This window comes from Neovison vison, chromosome 3 (assembly GCF_020171115.1).
Source record: "Neovison vison isolate M4711 chromosome 3, ASM_NN_V1, whole genome shotgun sequence".
In the NCBI taxonomy this organism is placed as follows: domain Eukaryota; kingdom Metazoa; phylum Chordata; class Mammalia; order Carnivora; family Mustelidae; genus Neogale; species Neogale vison.
The window spans coordinates 172,507,010-172,528,312 of NC_058093.1; positions in this window are offsets into that span (position 1 = coordinate 172,507,010).

The following is a 21,303-nucleotide window of genomic DNA, read 5'->3' on the forward strand; positions in this document are numbered from 1 at the left end:
CCTCCCCCGTGGACAGCGGTGGTACCTCCCGGCGTCCGGCGAGCGCCCGGGCCCACGGGCCCCCTTCTCTCTGCCCCCGCGCACGCCGCCGCGCTCCGCCCCGCCACAGAGTCCCCGCCGGGCGAGAGCGGCTCCACATCCGGATACTGACGCACTTAAGGCTGGAGCAGCACCTTCTCTGACTAGGAGGGGGAGCCACGGCAACAGTAGGGCGGAAAGGGTTTCGGAGAGTCGCGCGACTGGAGAGAGAAAGGAAAATAAAATCGATCCCTAAGCGTTCTCTCCAGGGCCCGATGAGAGTGCGCATGCGCTCGGCCGGAAAGCGCGGTGGCTGGGGGGGTGGGGGTGGCGGGTGACGGCCAGCCTGAGCCTGAGGCGCTGGAGGGGCGGCTCAACGGGGTTGGGCCTACGGGTGGTGCGGCGCGCTCCATTGGCTGCGACAAAAGGGGCGGAGCAAGAAATCCGTCCCACCTTCCCGGAGGTGGGGCTGGAGGAAATCTAGATGAATCTGGTGTATGGCGACACGGGCAGTGAAACCAGGTAGTTGTGATGAAGTCGGTCTTTAAGTTGTAGTGCACCTAGGTGTACAGTGTGAACTGGGGATTCCGTGTTGTTTTAGTCTTCTTTTTTAATGGGATTTGAAAGACAGATTATAGCACAGATTAAGGACTACGTGTATTTTTGTATGTGTAAATTTCAAACGTATCAAACTGGAGTGGGTGATTAGGGATGTATTTTTAAGCTGAGTAGAATGGTGTTGAGTGTGAGCTACGTGCAAAGTCCTTTGAAAGCTGTGTCTTGCCTTCCTGCGGAGTCAGGGTGCAAAGTAGACCAAACAGTACACGCTCCTGAGAGAGTTTACATGTACCTTGCCCATTGATAAGCCCCTCCACCCTAGACGTGATTCAGCCCTTGAATACAAAAGACAATCTTGGAAGGAAAATAAGAGGGCCATAAGAGTGGTTTCTGGCTGCCCTTAAATAATATTATGGTGTGTAAGATTTAAAACCATTGTTTTTCAGCCCAGCATGGAGGCATTGTTGCTTTTCCTGAGAGTCACAGGAGCAGGAATACTCCCTCAGAATCAAATAACCAAGAAGAAAGACAATAATCCAGTGGAAAGAAAGGAGGTGTAAAATGTGACCAATTATTATGTTGTAAAATAAATAAAATATTCTTTTTCATGTAAATAAAACTGAGGAAAATACCAATATAGAATCCCCAAGACCAAACAGAGCTAATTGGAGAGACTAAACACGATTTAAAATATTTGTTCAGAATAGGCCAGTCAAATTTCTGGTCCACCTTAAACTATTTTCACCCCAGAAATTTAAAATGTGCTTTTGCCAGAGCTACTCAATTGCAGCTATTCAATTAAGGACACTATTAGTATTTGAGCTCTGCCAGCTCTTCTTCTCTCTCTGGGATCTTTTCTGGTTTCCTTCCTTTCAGGATAACCAATCAGATTAATCAATTGAATTAATAAGTAGATAAAAAGATTCTGGGGGGGGGGCACTTGAGTGACTCATTGACTCCCAACTCTTGATCTCAGCTCAGGCCTTGATCTCTGGGTCATGAGTTAAAGCCATGCACTGGGCTTCACTCTGGGTGTGGAGCCTACTTTAAAAAAAAAATTATTTTTGGAAAAAAAATATAGCTACTACCCAAGTTATACTTATGATTGATTTTGTAAATTAAGTCTATTCAAGTAAAGGCCAATTCGTCATAGTGCAACCTTACATTTTACATCAAGCACAGCATACTAATAATGGCTTTCCACATATTTAATTGTATTTAGCTCACCCAGGAGTTTTATACTAAGACGTAATCAAATATTTAGAAAAGCTTTTGTTTTTGATACCAAAGATTAGTTATAATAACTTTGAATTTTATTTGCCCTTAAAATGAAAAGGGATCCTAAGAACTGATCTAGCCCAGTGGTTTTTCTTTTTTCCCTAACCACCCCCACAGACCGTCTGTTCTTATCTGTACATTTGATCAATGAAGGGAGTTAGGTAGTGAAGCAATATAGCAAGGCTAGAGCCTACATGTAGTCTTTCCTTCCTCCTACCTTTGCAGGGGCTCTACAGGAACTAGTCAAAACCTCTGGAGTATAAGTGAGCATAAGTATGAAACCTCAGATTAGCCCAATCCCCATATTTGATAAAAATAAATTGAGGTCAGGACTAATTAAGTAGTAACTTGTCCAGGATTACAGAGGAAGTTCAGATCAACAGCTTAGACTATATCTATCTAATACTTGTATGTATTTCTTTATGTTAAGTATTCTCTTATCCATCATTCCCCTTGTTAAATATATTGTGACTTTATAACACGAACATGTTGGTAACACAATTTCAAGACTAAATACAGTTTGCCAATGGTCTCTAAATAATTTCGATTATACACGTTTTCAGTACAAAATCTTTGAACATGCACTTCCAATATATGTACTTATTTGTGCACAAATTATATGTGTACCACATACAGGTGTAATAAAATATACTCAAAAATCAAAATTACAGACATACCTCAGAAATATTGCAGGTTCAGTTCCAGACCACCACATTAAGTAAGTATTGCAATAAAGTGAGTCAAATAAATTTTTTGGCTTCCCCATGCATATAAAAGTTAGGTTTAGGGACACCTGGGTGGCTCAGTTGGTTAAGCAGCTGCCTTCGGCTCAGGTCATGATCCCAGCGTCCTAGGATCGAGTCCCACAAGGGGCTCCTTGCTTGGCGGGGAGCCTGCTTCTCCCTCTGCCTCTGCCTGCCACTCTGTCTGCCTGTGCTTGCTCTTGCTTCTCTCTCTATGACAAATAAATAAATAAATAATCTTTAAAAGTTAGGTTTATACTGCACTGTCAGCTATTAAGTGTGCAATAGCATTATGTCTTAAAAAATGTACATACCCTAATTTAAAAAGTACTTTATTGCTAAAAAAGAAAAGAAAAGAAAAAGAAAAGAGCTAACCATCGTCTGAAATCTGAACTTTCAGGGAGTTGTACTCTTGCTAGTGGAAGGTCTTGCCTCTACACTGATAGCTGCTGATTGATCAGGGTAGTGGTTGCTGTGGCAATTTCTTAAATTAAGGCAACTATGACTCTGCCCTTCCACAAACAGTTGCTCTGTAGCATGCAATGCTGTTTGATAGCATTTTACCCACAGGGGAAGTTATTTCAAAATTCGAGTCCGCCCTCTCAATGAGCAGTAATATTTTGAAGGGATTTTTTTTTCCTGAGCAGTAGATCTCAACAGTAGCCTTAATATTCAGTAAACCATATTATAAACAGATGTGCTATCATCCAGGCTTTGCTGTTCCCTCTTTGGAGCACAGGCTGAGTGATTTAGCATAATTCTTCAGAGCCCTAGGATTGTCAGAATAGTCAAGGACATTGGCTTCAACTTCAAGTCACCAGCTGCAATAGCCCCTAACAAGACAGGCCTTAAAGGCTTTGAAGCTGGGCACTGACTGCTCCTCTCTAGCTGTAAAAAGTCTAAATAGCATCTTCTTCCAAGAGAAGGCTGTTTGTCTATACTGAAGCACTGTCGTTCAGTGTAGCCTCCTTCATTAATGATCTTACCAAGATCTTCTGGGTCACTTGGGGCACCTTCTCCATCAGCACTTGCTGCTTCACCTTGCACTGTGACGTCATGGAGGCAGCTTCTTGCCTTAAACCTCATGAACCAACTTGTGCCAGCTTCAGACTTTTCTTCTGAGCTTCCTCACCTCTCTCAGCCTTCCCAGAACTAAAGAGAGCCAGGGCCTGGCTCTGGATTAGGCTTTGGCTTAAGGGAATGTTGTGGCTGGTTTGATCTTCTATCCAGATTACTCAAATTTTCTCCATCTCGGCAATAGAGCTATTTCATTTTCTAATCATTTGTGTGTTCACTGATTTAGCACCTTTCATTTCCTTCAAAAACCTTTCCTTTGCATTGGCAACTTGGCTAACTGGTGAAACTAGCTTTCAACCTAGCTCAGCTTTCAACATGCCTTCTTCACTAAGGGGAAATATTTCTAGCTTTTGATTTAAAATGAAATGTGTGTGACTCTTCCTTTCATTTAAACACTTAGAGGTCACTGCAGGGTTATTAATTGGTCCACTTTCACTATTACTGTGTCTCAAGGAATACGGAGGCACCTAGTAGAGGGAGAGAAATGGAGGAAAAGCTGGTCAGTAGAGCAGTCAGATCACACACAATATTTATCACACAAGTTCACCATCTCTGTGGGTACAGTCTGTGTGGTAACATCAATAGTCACTGACCACAGATCACCATAACAAATAAAATAGTGATGAAAAAAATTTGAAATATTGTGAGAGGTAATATTGTGTATCACAAAATGTGATACAGAGACAAGAAGGGAGCAAATGATGTTGGAAAAATGGCATCATTGGGGGGCACCTGGGTGGCTCAGTGGGTTAAACCTCTGCCTTTGGCTCAGGTCATGATCACAGGGTCCTGGGATCGAGCCCCGCATCGGGTTCTTTGCTTGGTGGAGAGCTTGCTTCCCCCTCTCTCTTTGCCTGCTGCTCTGCCTACTTGTGATCTCTCTGTCAAATAAATAAATAAAATCTTTAAAAAAAAAAAATGGCATCAATGGATTTGCCCAGCACAAAGGTTGCCACAAACCTTCAATTTGTTAAAAAAAAAAAAAAAAGGGCAACATCTGTGAGGCATAATAAAGCAAAGTTCACTAAAACAAGGTATGCCTGTAAAAGATGGTGAGCTACAAAATATACAGAAAAAAATTGCATACTTTCTTTTCTTCCTCCAATAGATCATCTTCTGTATCCCTAGATGTTTAAATTGGTATTCTCCAAGGTAGACACACCCCACTTTGGAGACCATTGTGTCATATATGTGTCTGTCATGTTTAGAACACAGTTATTTTGTGCACATATTTGCTTATCTGCCCATTTGTTCAGAAACATTGTGTGTCATTCAAAACTAGAAAGATTTTGGGCGCCTGGGTGGCTCAGTGGGTTAAGCCGCTGCCTTCGGCTCAGGTCATGATCTCAGGGTCCTGGGATGAGTCCCGCATCGGGCTCTCTGCTCAGAAGGGAGCCTGCTTCCTCCTCTCTCTCTCTGCCTGCCTCTCTGCCTACTTGTAATCTCTCTCTGTCAAATAAATAAAAAATCTTTAAAAAAAAAAAAACTAGAAAGATTTTTATTCTAATCATAAGTAAGATAAAAATAAACCCCTGTCCCAGAAATAAAGTGGTTTTGTTATTCACCTACTATTTCTTACTACTGTGAACAAATTTCTGGCTGCTTTACAATTTTTTTTAAGATTTTATTTATTTATTTGACAGACAGAGATCATAAGTAGGGAGAGAGGCAAGCAGAGAGAGAGGAGGAAGAAGCAGGCTCCCCGCTGAGCGGAGAACCCCATGCAGGGCTCAGGCTCACTCCCAGGACCCAGGGATCATGACCTGAGCCAAAGGCAGAGGCTTTAACCCATTGAGCCACCCAGGTGCCCCTGCTTTACAATTTATAAGGATGTAGAATATTTGGAGAGTAACTATAGAGGAATAACACTATCTGCTGTAACAAAACTTGTAAAACCCAAAACTTGTAAAGACTCTAATACAATTAAGTTTTATTTTCCATTCATGTAATAGTTTAACACTTTCCTCCACATGGTGATTCAGAGACTCGTGCTGTTGTTCCATGATCCCTCTCAGGTTATCTATGTATAGCTGAAAGAAGCAGGGAAGAGTGTAAAGGGGGGGGCATACTCACCTCTCAAAAGTCTTGGCCCAAAATGGCATATATTACTCTGTTACATCCCATCATCTAGAATTCAGCCGCATCTAACTACAGGGGAAGAAAAATGTACCCTAGCTGTGCACCCAAGAAGAAAAGTGCATCCGTATACACTTAGGAAAACATAAATCACTCCAAATATTCAAACAGATGGAATTTAACGCAGCACGTTGTTTGCAAAAGTATCAGAAAAGCTGCAGAAGCAAAGACAGATTAAAGGCTATGGGAAAACACTACCTGTTCCCTCCCCCCAGGACTAAAGGAGAAGAAGAGGAAATGATGTTACCTAGGACCCGTAATCACTGTGTCCTTGAGTTGCTGATGTTGGAACTTCTTTTGTTTTACAATAAGCCAAGAGCAGACACTCATACTGAAGCTACAGGAGACTGGCTACCCAGTGTTGCCTACCGCTTTCATTACCACAGCCAAAGTCAGAGCTCCATGAGTGCAGGATACACTGTACTGCCACAGCTTCTGGAACTGCCCTGCCTGAGTAGGCAAGGAGTTCCAGTAGAATCAGGAAACCAAAAAATGGCTTCTCCTTGCATCAGTTGGTCTCTCATTAGTCTACCACAAATGACAGGAATATTCTACCCTTTTGGGTACTCAGTGCCATTCTCACTGTTCTGCCATATCTAAACTTAATATAGCAAAGAAATAACGTCACACATTTGTCTAAGAGGATGCAACTATGTTACTTAAAATGAAAATACCTTCACTTCTCTCCTGCAGAAAGTGAAGGCACAAAGTCCTATTCATGACCATATACATATCTGGAAGATATTAATTCCACTTCTGGTTCATAATCCCTCCTGGATGCCCTATAACCTACATTAAAGTTAACAACCACCCACGAAATTGACCGATGATTTGCTAGGTGGACCAAGAAAAAAGAGAGAAGATTTGAACAACCACCAGCACTCCGTATATAAAATAGTAAGAGAAATGGAAAGGAGGAGTGATTTTTTTTTTTAAGATTTTTATTTATTTTATTTGACAGAACACAAGTAGGCAGAGCAGCAGACAGAGGGAGAGGGAGACATAGGCTCATTGCTGAGCAGGGAGCCTGATGCAGGGCTCGAACACAGGACCCGGGGATCATGACCTGAGCTGAAGGCAGTACTTAAACAACTGAGCCACCCAGGAACCCCTGGGGGAGTGATTTTATACATAAAGTTTTTCTGATTGTATAAATTAAAAAGTACTTAAGTAAGGTGCCTATCTATTTAATTCACCATGATTAATTGCCACCACCAAAGACTTATGTAAGTTACCACATTCTGATTTTCACTCTGGTCCTATTGCCCTATTTAGTAACCGCATTCACCTAGCCTCTAATCATTAGGCATTGATAACTGGCCTCTGCTCTTCTGGCATAAAATCAAGGAACCCATTTCAGTGGTGAAATCTCCCACCATCATCCCTGAGATGCAGATGGCAGACGTCAATGAACGCTTTAAAGATGCTGGTGATCCCCGCCTCCCATCTGCGCAGTTCTCATTATCTTAATGAAGAATGCCCTCTAGGATAACTTTCCTGCTCCTGAAGTTTTGGGGTTCCTTCCTTGAAATTATACCAGGGAAGCTCTGACATCTCAACCTACTGAAAGTAAGCCGCCATTAAGTCTAGTTTTCTCAAGCAAACTGGTGCTCGGGCTACACATTGTATCTGAAAACTCTGGTAAGTGTTCCCATGTTGATCATTTCAGTCCAGTACAATGTTAAGTCCTGTTCTTTTTTGTCAGAACTTACGGAATTCATTCCCACACATATTCTCATGTCTCGGACAATATAAATTTCTAAAATCTTGCAATGGGGGGGCGTGGTAATAACCTATCTTCTCCCAGGTCAGACAAGGAAGTGATGATTCACCACAGTGTCTTCACTCAAGGAGAGGCTAGTCTCCTCAGAAACAAGGAGGAATGTTTGGGTTGGCAAAGAAGTCGCAGGAGAATGAATACTACTCTTCCATAAAAAAGAACAAACTTAATGCACACAACACACTGTATAGATCTCGAAGGGTTACATAGTATATAATTCCATTTATGTAACATTCTTCAAGCGACCACATTATACTGCTAGAAAACATAATCAGTGGTTGTCAGGGGTAGAATTGAGGGAAGGTCATGATTATTAATGAGTGATGCAAGAGTTTCCTTGTGCTTATGGAAAGGTTCTGAACCCTGATTATGATGAGTTACTCAAATCCACACATATGATAAAATTTCATAAGACTGTACATCCACCAAGAAAGGAGAGCCTATAAAAACTGGCAGAATCTGAAGGAGGTCTATATCTGAGTTAGTAATATTGTACTAATGTTAACTTATTTTTCACTTCCAATAGTTATCATTGGAGGAAACCAGGCAAAGGTACACAGGTACTCTGTACAATTTTTGCAACTTATATGGTCTTAAACTATCTTAAAATAAGAAGAGAGACACCTCTGTGGCTCAATCAGTTAAGCATCTGCCTTCGGCTCAGGTTATGATCCCAGAGTCCTGGGATCAAGTTCTGCATCAGGTTCCTTGCTCAACACAGAGCCAGCTTCTCCCTCTGCCTGCTGCTCCCCATGTTTGTGCTCTCTCTCTCCCTCTCTCTATATATCTCTGACAAGTAAATAAATAATTTTTTTTAAAAAGTAAAAATAAATAAGAAAGGAAGGAAGGATGGATGGGTGGAAGGAAGGAAGGAGGAAAGAAAGAAGGAAAGGGAATCTAAGGGGAACATAGAGATTCAAGTTTCTCAGATTTATCTGAATCCACCCAAATGCCTTCATTCTAAGTCTGAGTCCCACTTTTTCCCAATCTATGCCCAAATTTTCCATAGAAGGGATTTTGGGTCCTCAATGATACTGCATGAGTTAACCAACCCTGACACTTGCTTTTCTGCTTCTACACTTCTTTCATACGAAATAATATCCTTCTCGTTTAGTTATTTTTGTTACCTGAAGTTGACAACAGTCCTAATTCAAATTCCTGACTCATAATTAGTTATATTACTTAACAAATTTACTCTTTAGTGATCACCCTCTAGTGATACTCTCCCTTTCTAAAATTATTTTTTTCTGGGGTACCTGGGTGGCTCATTTGGTTAGGTGTCTGCCTTTGACTCAGGTCATGATCTCAGGGTCCTGAGATTGAGCGCCACATCAGCTTCCCTGCTCAGCAGAGAGTCTGCTTCTCTCTCTCCCTCTGATTTTCCTCCCTGCTTGTAGACCCTCTCTGTCTCAAATAAATAGATAAATAAATAAATCTTTTAAAATGAATAAATAAAATTATTTTTTCCAAAACAAATAAAACCTCAACTCAAATGAGCTTAACCAAAAGGGGAAATCTATTAGATCATATACATGAAAAAAACAAAAGCTCTAGATGAAAATGTGTACTGACTTACGAGCTCAAACAACACTTTCATGATTCAGTTTTTTTCCAGTTCCCATTCCTCTTTCCTTTTCTTGGCTTCCTTTGTAGTCACCAACTAGACTCAAGCTCCTGGCTTCATTCCCCTTACTGCTAGAAGTTCTAGCATAAAGAAGTCCCCTACTCCCTCCTAACAGTCTCAGCAAAAGTCTCCTTGTGACACAATGACTGAACAGATCATGTACCTAGCCTTGAGTCAAACTCTGAGGTCATGATAGGCCTAGGTTTCATGTCACTTTTTGGGGTAATTTTTATTTATTTATTTATTTATTTATTTATCTTAGGGAGAGAGCATAAGTGGGGAAGGAGTAGAGAGGGAAAAAGAGGGAAAGGAGACTACGTTGAGCACAGAGCCCAACGCAGAGCTCCGTCTCCCAAAGCAGAAATCACAATCTGAGCAAAAACCAAGAGTCAACACCCAAGCCCCTGAGCCACACAGGTGCCCCCATGCCACTCCTAAGTTCGGTGTGGTGTCAGCTCTGCCCAAAGCACACAGTCTAAAAGTAGAAGCAAGGATACCAGTGCCAAAGAAAGCAAATAAATGTCAAGGAAAAAAATGTTTTGGAAAATGAATACTAATGATTATGTTGGAACATAGAATTGCTTGAATTCTGAAACAGATTTAGAGGAAATCATCTGATAGTTTAGGTCATGTCAGCCTTTTGACTAGAAACAATGGGATAGAATGAAATGAGGAAGTCAGGAAACTTTAGTTTTCGCTTAACACTGAGGCTTACTAGCTCTGTGAGCTTCAGCAAATCACCTAAATTTTCTGGTCCTTGGTTGCTTAATGTATAAGACAGAGGAATTTAATAAATTTTGTACATATACATATAATGGTTCTTTGTTCATTTTTAAAACATATCCTACATGCCTAGTTTTGAGAAGTACCAAGAGTTGGTGTCAGAGGAGTCACAGCAAACACATCTGTGGCCAAACTTATCAGAAATGCAAGCATATTAGGAGCCACAATCTTAGACCTGTGTGACAAGCTGATTCTTGAAGGCACTCTGAACACAAGTAGGGACATATCAACCCCCTTACACCCCTGGCCTGTCGGGATCTGTCTTGGAGCTATGACAAACTTGCATCATTCCCACCAATTTGTACCAGCACCTCAGATCCCAAACAACAAACAACACTTCTTTGCCTTGTCCTTCCAAATTAGATTCACCAACAGTAAGAACTTGAATAATGCAAAAAAACTCTTAAGAAAGATTTGGGTTTTTTTTTTCCCAAGAAGACTTTATAGAGCAATTTTTCCCTTCCTGTTGGCATGTGGTCAGACACTCAACATATAAATTTCAGCAATTCCTCATGTTACCATGAACCTTTGTGAGTGCTCCCAGGCATCCCATCACAGAGAAAGAGGTGAATTGGCAGAGTCCAGTTATAATTCCTAGTGCCAAACTGTACAAACTTTCTCTAATCTATAACATCTTTACTTCCAGGATCTATCACACTTACAACATTTCACTGGAATATTCTATCAAGAAGATGAAAAAGTTCTAGAGATGGATGTTGGTGATGATTGCATACTCATGTGAACATAGTTAATGCCACTGAATGGCACACTTAAAAAGAGTCAAAAAGATAAATTTAATGTTATGTCTTGCCACAATAAAAACAAGAATTGCAATTTAATCCAGCAATTCCCCTCCCATATATATACCCAAAAGAATTGTGGGGGGGGGGGTTGCAGAGTTGGGCAAGATGGGTGAAGGGGAGTGGGAGATACAGGCTTCCAGTTACAGAATAAATAAGTTACATGAAGAAAAGGCACAGCATAATGAATATAGTCAATGATATTATAATACTGTTGTATGGGGACAGACGGCAGTCACATTTGTGGCGAGCATAGCATAAGATATAAACTTGTCAAATCCCTATGTTGTGTACCTGAAACTCATGTTAACATTGTGTGTCAACTATACTCAAATAAAAATAGAAAGAAATTGAAAGTAGGTACTCAAATAGATATTTATATGACAATGTTCACTGCAGTATTACAACACTCAAAAGTTGGAAACGACACGTGTTCATCAGTCAATGACTGTATAAACAAATTGTGGTATATATATATATATACACAATGGAATATTATTTTGCCTTAAAAAGAAATGAAGTTCTGATGCTAGAACATGGGATGAAACTTGAAGGCATTATACATGAAATATGCCAGACAGTAAAGAACAAATGTTGTATGGTTCCACTTACATTAGATACCTGTACTAGTCAAATTCATAGAGACAGCAAGTAAATTAGAGATTACCATGGGACCTGGTGGAAGGGCAATGAGGAGTTATTGTTTAAGTATTACAGAGTTTCTGTTTGGGATAATAAAAAAAGTTGGGTTTTTTTTTTTTCTTCTTTTCTTTTTTTTTTCCAATTTATTTATTTTCAGAAAAACAGTATTCATTATTAATAAAAAAAGTTTTGAAATAAAAGCAACAATGGTTACACAACATTGTGAATGAGATTAATGTCACTGAATTTTACACTTAAGTGTAAATGTAATGGTTAAATTAACAAATTTTGTTATATGCAATCTATCATATATGATACATATAACAAAATACCACACATATTTACCACATAAATATGTATTTATTTATAGATTTTTAAAAATGTATTATCTGGGACACCTGGGTGGCTCAGTTGGTTAAGCATCTGCCTTTGGCTCAGGTCATGATCTCAGGGTCCTGGGATCCAGTCCGGTATCAGGCTCCCTGCTTAGCAGGGAATCTGCTTCTCCCTCTCCCTCTGCCCCTACTTGTGCTTTCTCTTTCTGAGAGAGAGTCAGATGGCTCAGTCGTTAAGCATCTGTCTTTAGCTCAGGTCATGATCCCAGGGTTGTAGGATCAAGGCCCACATCTGGCTCCTTGCTCAGTGGGGAGCTGGCTTTTCCCTCTGCCTGCCATTACCCCTGCTTGTGCATACTCACACTCTCTCTCTGACAGATAAATACATAAAATCTTAAAAATAAAAATAAGCCAAAAAATCTAACTATATGCTGTCTATAAGAGATTCACTTTAGCATCAAAGATACAAATAGGTTGGAAGTAAAAGGATGGAAAGATATATTCCATGTGTATTAGTTCCCTAAGACAAATTACCACAAACCAAGTAGCTGAAAACAAAGGAAATTTATTCTCTTGTAGTTGTAGAGACCAGAAATCCAAAATAAGGGTGTTGGCCAAGTTAGCTCCTTCTGGAGGTTGAGGGAGAATCCATCCCATGTCTCCTAGCTTCTGGTTGCTGCTGGCATCCTTAGGCATCCTGTAGCTTATAAACACATTACTGCAATGCCCTCCTCCATCTTCATATGGGTTCTATGTGCATCTCTCAAATATCCCTTTCCTTTCTCCTAAGGATGCCGGTCATTGGACTTAAGACCCAGCCTAAGACCAAGATGATCTCATCTCAGAACCATTCACTTAATTACATCTTCAGTGAAGACCCTATCTCCAAATAAGTATGAGTTAGGACTTAGACATAGCTTTTTGCAGTCCATATTCAACCCATTATAACATGCACATAGTAATCAAAGGAGAGCTGGGGCAGCTAGACTAAAAGAAGACAACCTTTAAGTAAAAAATCATTACAAAAGGGTGCCTGGGTGGCTCAGTGGGTTAAGCCGCTGCCTTCGGCTCAGGTCATGATCTCAGGGTCCAGGGATCGAGGCCCGCATCGGGCTCTCTGCTCAGCAGGGAGCCTGCTTCCTCCTCTCTCTCTCTGCCTGCCTCTCTGCCTGCTTGTGATCTCTCTCTGTCAAATAAATAAATAAAATCTTTTAAAAAAATCATTACAAAACACAAGCAAAGGCATATATTGTTAAGAAGTTCAATCCATCAAGAAGAGATAACAGTTATAAACATATATTCACTTAACAACAAAGCCCCAAAATATATGAGGCAAAAACTGGCAGAATTGAGAAATAAATAGTTCTAGAATAATAGTTGAAGATTTCAATAAGCTGTTTCAGTTACGGAGAGAACTACCACACAGAAGATCTATAGGGAAGCAGAAAATTCAAACAACCCTATAAACCAACCATACCTATTGGACATATATGGAACACCACACCCAACAATAACAAAATACATTTGTCTCAAGTGCACATGGAAATTTCTCCAAGACGGACTATAAGCTAGTCCACAAAGCAAGTCTCAATGAATTTTAAAAGACTGAAATCCTATGAAGTATCTTATCTGGCCCAATGAAAGGAAGCTAGAAATCAATAGCAGAAGGAAATTTGGAAAATTCACAAATACGTGGAGACAAAAAACACACTTTTTTTTAAGAGCGCAGGAGCATGAGCTGGGAGTGGTGCGAGTGGAGAGTCGGAGGGAGAGAGAGAATCCCACACAGGCTCCTCACCCAGTGCGGAGCCTGAACGTGGGGCTCAATCTCATGACCCTGAGATCATGACCTGAGTCAAAATCAAGAGTCAGATGCTTAACCAACTGAACCACCCAGGTGCCCCAAAGAAACACACTCTTAAACAGCTTCTGGGTCAAAAAAGAAATCAAAAGAGAGATATGAAGATAATTTGAAAAGAATGTAAATAAACAAAACACACACAAACTCATGGAATACAGAGAAAGCAGTTCTCAGAGCAAAACTGATAGCTGAAAATGCTTACATTAAAGAAGAGGGGTGTCTTGGGTTAAGCCTCTGCCTTCGGCTCAGGTCATGGTCTCGTGGTCCTTGGATGGAGCCTTGCATCAGGCTCTCTGCTCAGCGGGGAGCCTGCTTCCCTGTCTCTATGCGGGCTTGTGATATCTCTCTCTCTCTCTCTGTTAAATAAATAAATAAGATCTTAAAAAAAAAAAAAAAAAAAAGGGAGAAGAAGATCCCAAATAAATAACCTTACTCAACAACTTAAGGAACTAGAAAAGAAAAGCCAGTTAACCAAGCAGAAAGAAGGTAATAATAAAGATTAAAGCAGTAATAAATAAAGACTAGAAAAACAATAGAATTGGGGCGCCTGGGTGGCTCAGTGGGTTAAGCCGCTGCCTTCAGCTCGGGTCATGATCTCAGGGTCCTGGGATCGAGTCCCGCATCGGGCTCTCTGCTCGGCAGGGGGCCTGCTTCCCTTCCTTTCTCTCTGCCTGCCTCTCTGCCTACTTGTGATCTCTCTCTGTCAAATAAATAAATAAAATCTTTAATAAATAAATAAATAAATAAATAAAAACAATAGAATTAATGAAACCAAAAGTTGATTCTTTGGAAACAACAACATGGACAAACTAGACTGATTAAAAAACCAGAAGCCGCAAATAACTAAAATCAGATTGGAAGTGGGATCATTACTGTACATCTCAGAGAAATAAAAAGGATTATAAAAGAATATTGTGAGCAATTAATTGTAAGCAATTAGATAATCTAAATGAATCTAAATTAGATAATTAAATGAAATAGATAAGCTTTTTTATTTTAATGATTTCATTGTTTGAGAGAGAGCACCAGTGGGGGTAGGGGGGAGGTGCTTAGAAAATGGGACACTTAACCAACTGAGCCACCCAGGCAACCCAAAATAGACATAGTAATAGACATGCACATAGTAATCAAAGGAGAGCTGGGGCAGCTAGACTAAAAGAAGACAACCTTTAAGTAAAAAATCATTACAAAAGGGTGCCTGGGTGGCTCAGTGGGTTAAGCCGCTGCCTTCGGCTCAGGTCATGATCTCAGGGTCCAGGGATCGAGGCCCGCATCTTCTAGAAGAATGCATAATATCAACACTGACTTAAGAACTAACAGAAAAACTGAACAGACCAACAATAAGAGATTGAATCAGTAATCCAAAACCTTCCCGCTAAAAAAGCCTAGGACCATAAGCCTTCACTGGTAAATTCTACCAAATATTCAAAGAATTAATACCAGTGCTTCTCAAACTCCTCCAAAACATAAAAGGAAGAACTTCTAAACTCATTCTATGACACCAGCATTACCAAAGCCAGACAAAACCAGCACAGAGGCAACATTCCTTATGAATATAGTGGAAAAAATCCTCAGCAACATTCGAGCAAACCTAACCCAGCAGCACAGAAAGAGGGTTATACATCTTGGCTGATTAGGATTTATTCTAGAATGCAAGGGTGCTTCCACATGTAAAAATCAAGGTACCACACCACATTACCAGAATACAGGGGTGGGGGGGGGGAACCTGATGATCATCTCATTTAATACAGAAAAAGTATCTGAAAATATCTCCCACCTTTCCATGATGAAAACCTGGAACAAACTGGGAGCCAAAGGAATTTCCTCCACATAATACAGGGCATTTATGAATAACCCACATAATATTATTATGTGTTATTCTCAACACTATACACTCAAAGCTATTATCTACAGTCTTCTCTGACATTCAGGGTCCTCTTCCAACTTCATATGGTTATTTGGAGAATTCATTTTCTTACAGCTGTAGAACTCACTCATGGAAACTTACTTCTTAACTGCCGGCAGAAGAAAGAGCCTCTGACTTCTTCCATGTCTAATTCCTGAACTCTCTTTTAAAAGCTTCACCTGAGGGGCACCTGGGTGGCTCAGCTGGTTAAGCCACTGTCTTCAGTTCAGGTCATGATCCCAGAGTCCTGGGATCTAGTTCCACATCAGGCTCCCAGCTCCATGGGGAGTCTGCTTCTCCCTCTGACCTTCTCCCCTCTCATGCTCTCTCTCACTGTCTCTCTTTCAAATAAATAAATAAAATATTTTTAAAAATAATAATAAAAAACAAATAAAAGCTTCACCTGATTAAATCATTACTACCCAGGAAATCTCCCTTGGATTCACTCAAAGTCTACTAACTGCTTGGAGATAATTTTGATTTCAAACATTTCAAGTGGACTCTACACAATAGTTTCTTTCTCTGTAGTCCCATCTTACACAAAGATATGTAAGGAGGAAGTGGAAGCAGCAACTTTATTTTCCTCCAGTTGGGTTAGTCTGTAAATTAATTGTCTCTACCCTAAGGCATTCCCAAATGACTTCAGTTACCTTGGAGGAAGCCAGTTAATTTATCTCCCTATTATGGCTACTACTTGGCTGCCATTCCCTGAATCCAATAAACACAAATTAACCTTGAGGGAAGCTTTAAGCAGATGTTTGCTCAAGATTCCATTGATAAGGGGCACCTGTGTGGCTCAGTCAGCTGGGCATCTGCCTTCAGCTCAGGTCAAGTCCCGGGATCCTGGACTCTCTGCTCAGCGGGGAGTCTGTGTCTCCCTCTCCCTCTGTCCCTCCCCCTCCGCTTGTGCATGCTCTCTCTCTCAAACAAATAAATAAAATCTTAAAAAGAAAAAAGAGAGTCCAGTAATAAATCTAAACAGTACAGACTGAGACTGGGGTCCAGGGACCACAATTTCATCTGCCCCCTTGACCACTTCTGAAGCCTCCCAAGAACTCCACTTTCTTCCTTCCCCAGGCCTCCACTGCAGGTCCCCCATGAAAATTCCTCTTTTCCAACATGACTTTCTGCCAGTTACTAGAGCTTTTTCTTACTTAAATTCCTTTTTCCATCCTGAAGCCTCTGGCCTCAGTTCCCAGGGTACAGTCTCCTCCCCGCTAAAAATCTATCAGTTCAGGGGCGCCTGGGTGGCTCAGTGGGTTAAGCCGCTGCCTTCGGCACAGGTCATGATCTCAGAGTCCTGGGATCGAGTCCCGCATCGGGCTCTCTGCTCAGCAGGGAGCCTGCTTCTCTCTCTCTCTCTCTGCCTGCCTCTCTGCCTACTTGTGATTTCTCTCTGTCAAATAAATAAATAAAATCTTTAAAAAAAAATCTATCAGTTCAAAATCAGATTGCTAGTGCTAAAGTTGGGTTTTGTAGTGTTAGGGCTAATTGGTGCTAAAGACAGAGCTACAGTTAGTGTAATGACAAGTATTAGAACTGAGGAGTGGGGTCACAGTGGCTTATCAATAATCTGGTGACATCCACAATTTTTATAACAAGCCATATAGAATTATAATAATTCTTTTTGCAATTTTATTTTTTAAAGTGTGTGAAAAAGAGAGAGAGATAGAGAGAGTGGGGGTGGGAAGCAGAGGGAGAAGGACAAGCAGACTTCACGCTGAGGGTAGAGTCCAGTGCGGAGCTCAATCCCATGACCCTGAGATCATGATCTAAGCCGAAATCAAGAATCAGACACTTACCTGACCGAGCTACCAGGCACCCCAGGACTATTATATTTCTTTCTTTCTTTTCTTTTCTTTTTTATACTTTATTTATTTATTTGAGAGAGAGAGCATGAGAGGGGGGAGGGTCAAGGGGAGAAGCGGACTCTCCACTGAGCAGGGAGCCCCATGCAGACTCAATTCTGGGACTCCAGAATCATGACCTGAGCCAAAGGCAATCACTTAACCAACTGAGTAACCCAGATGCCCCTAGAATATTTCTTTTAATTGAACGTAATCTAAAATTTTTATTTTATTAAGTGTTTTGTGATTTTCAGTTCTGGCATTCTTGGTAAGTATAAACCATTCTGTCCTCTGCCTGATTTCCATAGAATTGAGGAGGCTAATGGTATAGAGTATTTCATATTACTGATAGAATTCTGTTTTATCCAAAAACTAAAGAAAAATAACCCAGAAATATTACTAATCAAGAGATTTAATTCCTCCTAAAACCCCTCAGGGAGTTGATATTAAAAAGCTCGTCTTTTTCTGAACTCCTCCTTCGCTTAATGTAAATACAGGTGGATAGGTGCACCTGGGTGGCTCAGTCGGTTAAGCTTCTGCCTTTGGCTCAGGTCATGATCCCAGGGTCCTGGGATCAAGTCCCGCATCAGGCTCTCTGCTCAGCAGGGAGCCTGCTTCTCCCTATCTTCCTGATCTCCCTCTCTGCTTGTGCACGCTCTCTCTCTCTCAAATAAATAAAATCTTTAAAAACATGCAGATGGATAGATACAAAAACAACTATAGATATAGATACAGATATAAGTAGATGTATGTTAGTATGGGTTAGTATACATAGATATATTACCTAGCTTAGTCAACTGAGATTAACTAGACACAATGATATCCCAGTAGCAAAGAACACATCAGTGCTTAGTGGGCACCAAGTGCCCATATCTTGGTTTCTAAATTCCATTTCCCTATAAAAGAAATCAGGGTATATTATGCACAATTTGCAAAGATGTGTTCCCATTTTTCTTTTAAAGATTTTATTTATTCATTTGAGAGAGAGAACACAAGCAGGGGGAGAGACAGAGGCAGAGGCAGAGGGAGAAGCAGACTCCCCACTGAGCTGGGATCTTGACATGGGGCTCGATCCCAGGAGCCTGGGATCATGACCCAGGCCAAAGGCAGATACTTAACTATCTGAGCCAGCTAGGCACCCTGAGATGTTTTCTTATTTAAAACTTGTTTTCCATTTCATCTTAGAATATTTGACCTTTCCTGATTTTAGTTATATATCTTTTCACATGATTTATTCCTTTACAATTAATTTTGTATGTTTTTAAATGACTTTTTTATTGTTTAAAAAGTAATAAATGGGGGCGCCAGAGTGTCTCAGTGGGTTAACGCCTCTGCCTTCAGCTCGGGTCATAATCCCGGGATCTTGGGATCGAGCCCCGCATTGGGCTCTCTGCTCCGCAGGGAGCCTGCTTCCTCCTCTCTCTCTCTGCCTGCCTCTCTGCCTGCTTGTGATCTCTGTCAAATAAATAAACAAAATCTTTAAAAAAAATTTTTTTAAAGTAATAAATGTTCATTGTGACAATTAATTAAGGAGATGTATAAAGAAAATAATTAAAAATCTCAAGGGGGGGGTGCCTGTGTGCTCAGTTGGTTAAGCGTCTGCCTTCGACTCAGGTCATGATCCCAGTGTCCTGGGGATGGAGCCCTGCACTGGGCTCCCTGCTCAGCGGGGAGCCTCCCCACTAGTGCTCTCTCTAGCTATCTCTGTCTCTCTCTCACAAATAAAGAGATAAAATCTTTTTAAAAACTCCACACAAAAGAATATAGTATACAATACATATAATAAACAAAATATGTTAATTAATTATGTTATCAGTAAGGCTTTCCATCAATAGTAGGTTATTTAGTTTTTGAGGAGTCAGAAGTTATATACAGAGGCACCTGTGTGGCTCAGTCAGTTAAGAAGCTGCCTTCGGCTTGGCTCATGATCCCAGAGTCCTGGGATCAAGCCCCACATGGGGCTCCCTGCTCAGTGGAGAGCCTGCTTTTCCCTCTCCCTCTTTCTGCCACTCTGCCTTGCTTATGCTCTATCTGTCAAATAAATAAATAAAATCTAAAAAAAAAAACCTTATACAGATTTTTGACTGTGCCCGGGTTGTCGCCTTAAAGCCCCATGTTACTCAAGGATCAACTGTACATTGGTAAACAAAAATGAGCCACTGATATTTATTTATTTATTTAAGATTTTATTTATTTATTTGACAGAGAGAGATCACAAGTAGGCAGAGAGGCAGGCAGAGAGAGAGAGGAGGAAGCAGGCTCCCTGCTGAGCAGAGAGCCCGATGCGGGACTCGATCCCACCACCCTGAGATCATGACCTGAGCCGAAGGCAGCGGCTTAACCCACTGAGCCACCCAGGCGCCCCGAGCCACTTATATTTATTAATATTTGAATGCTTTTGTAGGACTTTTACATATTCTGTTAGTTTTCTATTGCTACATAACAAATCGCCACAAATTTAGCAGCTTAAAGCAACACATTTGCTATCTGACAATTGCCCTGGATCAGGGGCCCCAGGCACAACTCGACTGGGGCTCTGCTCCAGGTCTCGCAAGGTGGTAGTTAAGATATTGGACAGGCTGTTTTCATCTGGAGGCTTGACTGAAGGAGAATCTGCTTCCAGGCTTACTCAAGGCGTTGGCAGAATTCATTTCCTTGCAGTTGTAGGACTAAAGACCCTATCTTTTTGTTGGATGTCACCTAGAGGCTCCCCCATGGAGGCCACCACTAGTTCCCTGTTACGGGGTCCTCTCCATCTGCAGTTCAAATGGCTGTTTGCTTCCTCAAGGTGGCAGGAGAGCCTTTTAGCTCCACTCTGCTGAGCTAGAGTCACATAACAGAAAGCAATCACAGAAGTGATGACATCTCATCACTTCTACTATATTCTATTAGTTAGAAATAAGTCGTTGGTCCTATCTGCACTCAAGGAGAAGGAATTATACACAGGCCTAGACACCAGGCAGAGGAAGTTATTGGTGGTCAGGTTAGGGTCTGAACTCTCATTTCCTCATCTAAACTGGAATAGTTCTTAAGGAAGTTTGTGAATGTTCTTCTAACAGGGAAGAGAGTTTGATATCTTCCAACTTCCATCTTATTTTATAGACAGAGAATGGAGGCTCCAAAAGAGTAAATGGTTTGCTTAAGTTTAGTGGATGAGTTCAGAGTTGTTTACTCCCAGGTCAGCAACTTTCTACACATCATGATGCTAATGAAGTATTTTATGGTATTTTCACCTTACACTAAAGCAAAATAAAATATATATGTATTTATTGGTAGGCAGGGCAGAAGGTGGGTGCAGGCATTATAAAGAATGTTGCATGCACACTGTCAAGTATGGCAACCAGCATGTGTATTTGTGTTTTCTGGGTGTGCTCAAATGCAAGAACCAGTGAGTGAAAAAGAATTACATATGCTTAGGGCAAGAGTATGTACCTTATTTAATTTAGGTATCCCAAAGACTCTATAAAGTAGAAATTATTATTCTACACGTTATAAACAAAAACAAAAACAGGCTCAGTGAATGCAACGAAATTTTTCTGGGTGCTGGCAACCATCAAGTTACAGTGACCAAATCAAGGCCAAGGATGTTGCTCACTTCTGGCCCATCCCACTTTTCTATCACTAATTTCTATGATTTTTTTTAAAGATTTTATTTATTTATTTGAGAGAGAGACAGTGAGAGAGAGCACGAGTGAGGAGAAGGTCAGAGGGAGAAGCAGACTCCCCATGGAGCTGGGAGCCCGATACGGGACTCGATCCCCGGACTCGAGGATCATGACCTGAGCTGAAGGCAGTCGTCCAACCAACTGAGCCACCCAGGCGCCCCTAATTTCTATGATTAATTTACAATCCTGTGAAATTTTTCAGTCTCTACAGGCTTTACCTTTTTCTTTTGGCCTATTTAAGTCTTGCCAC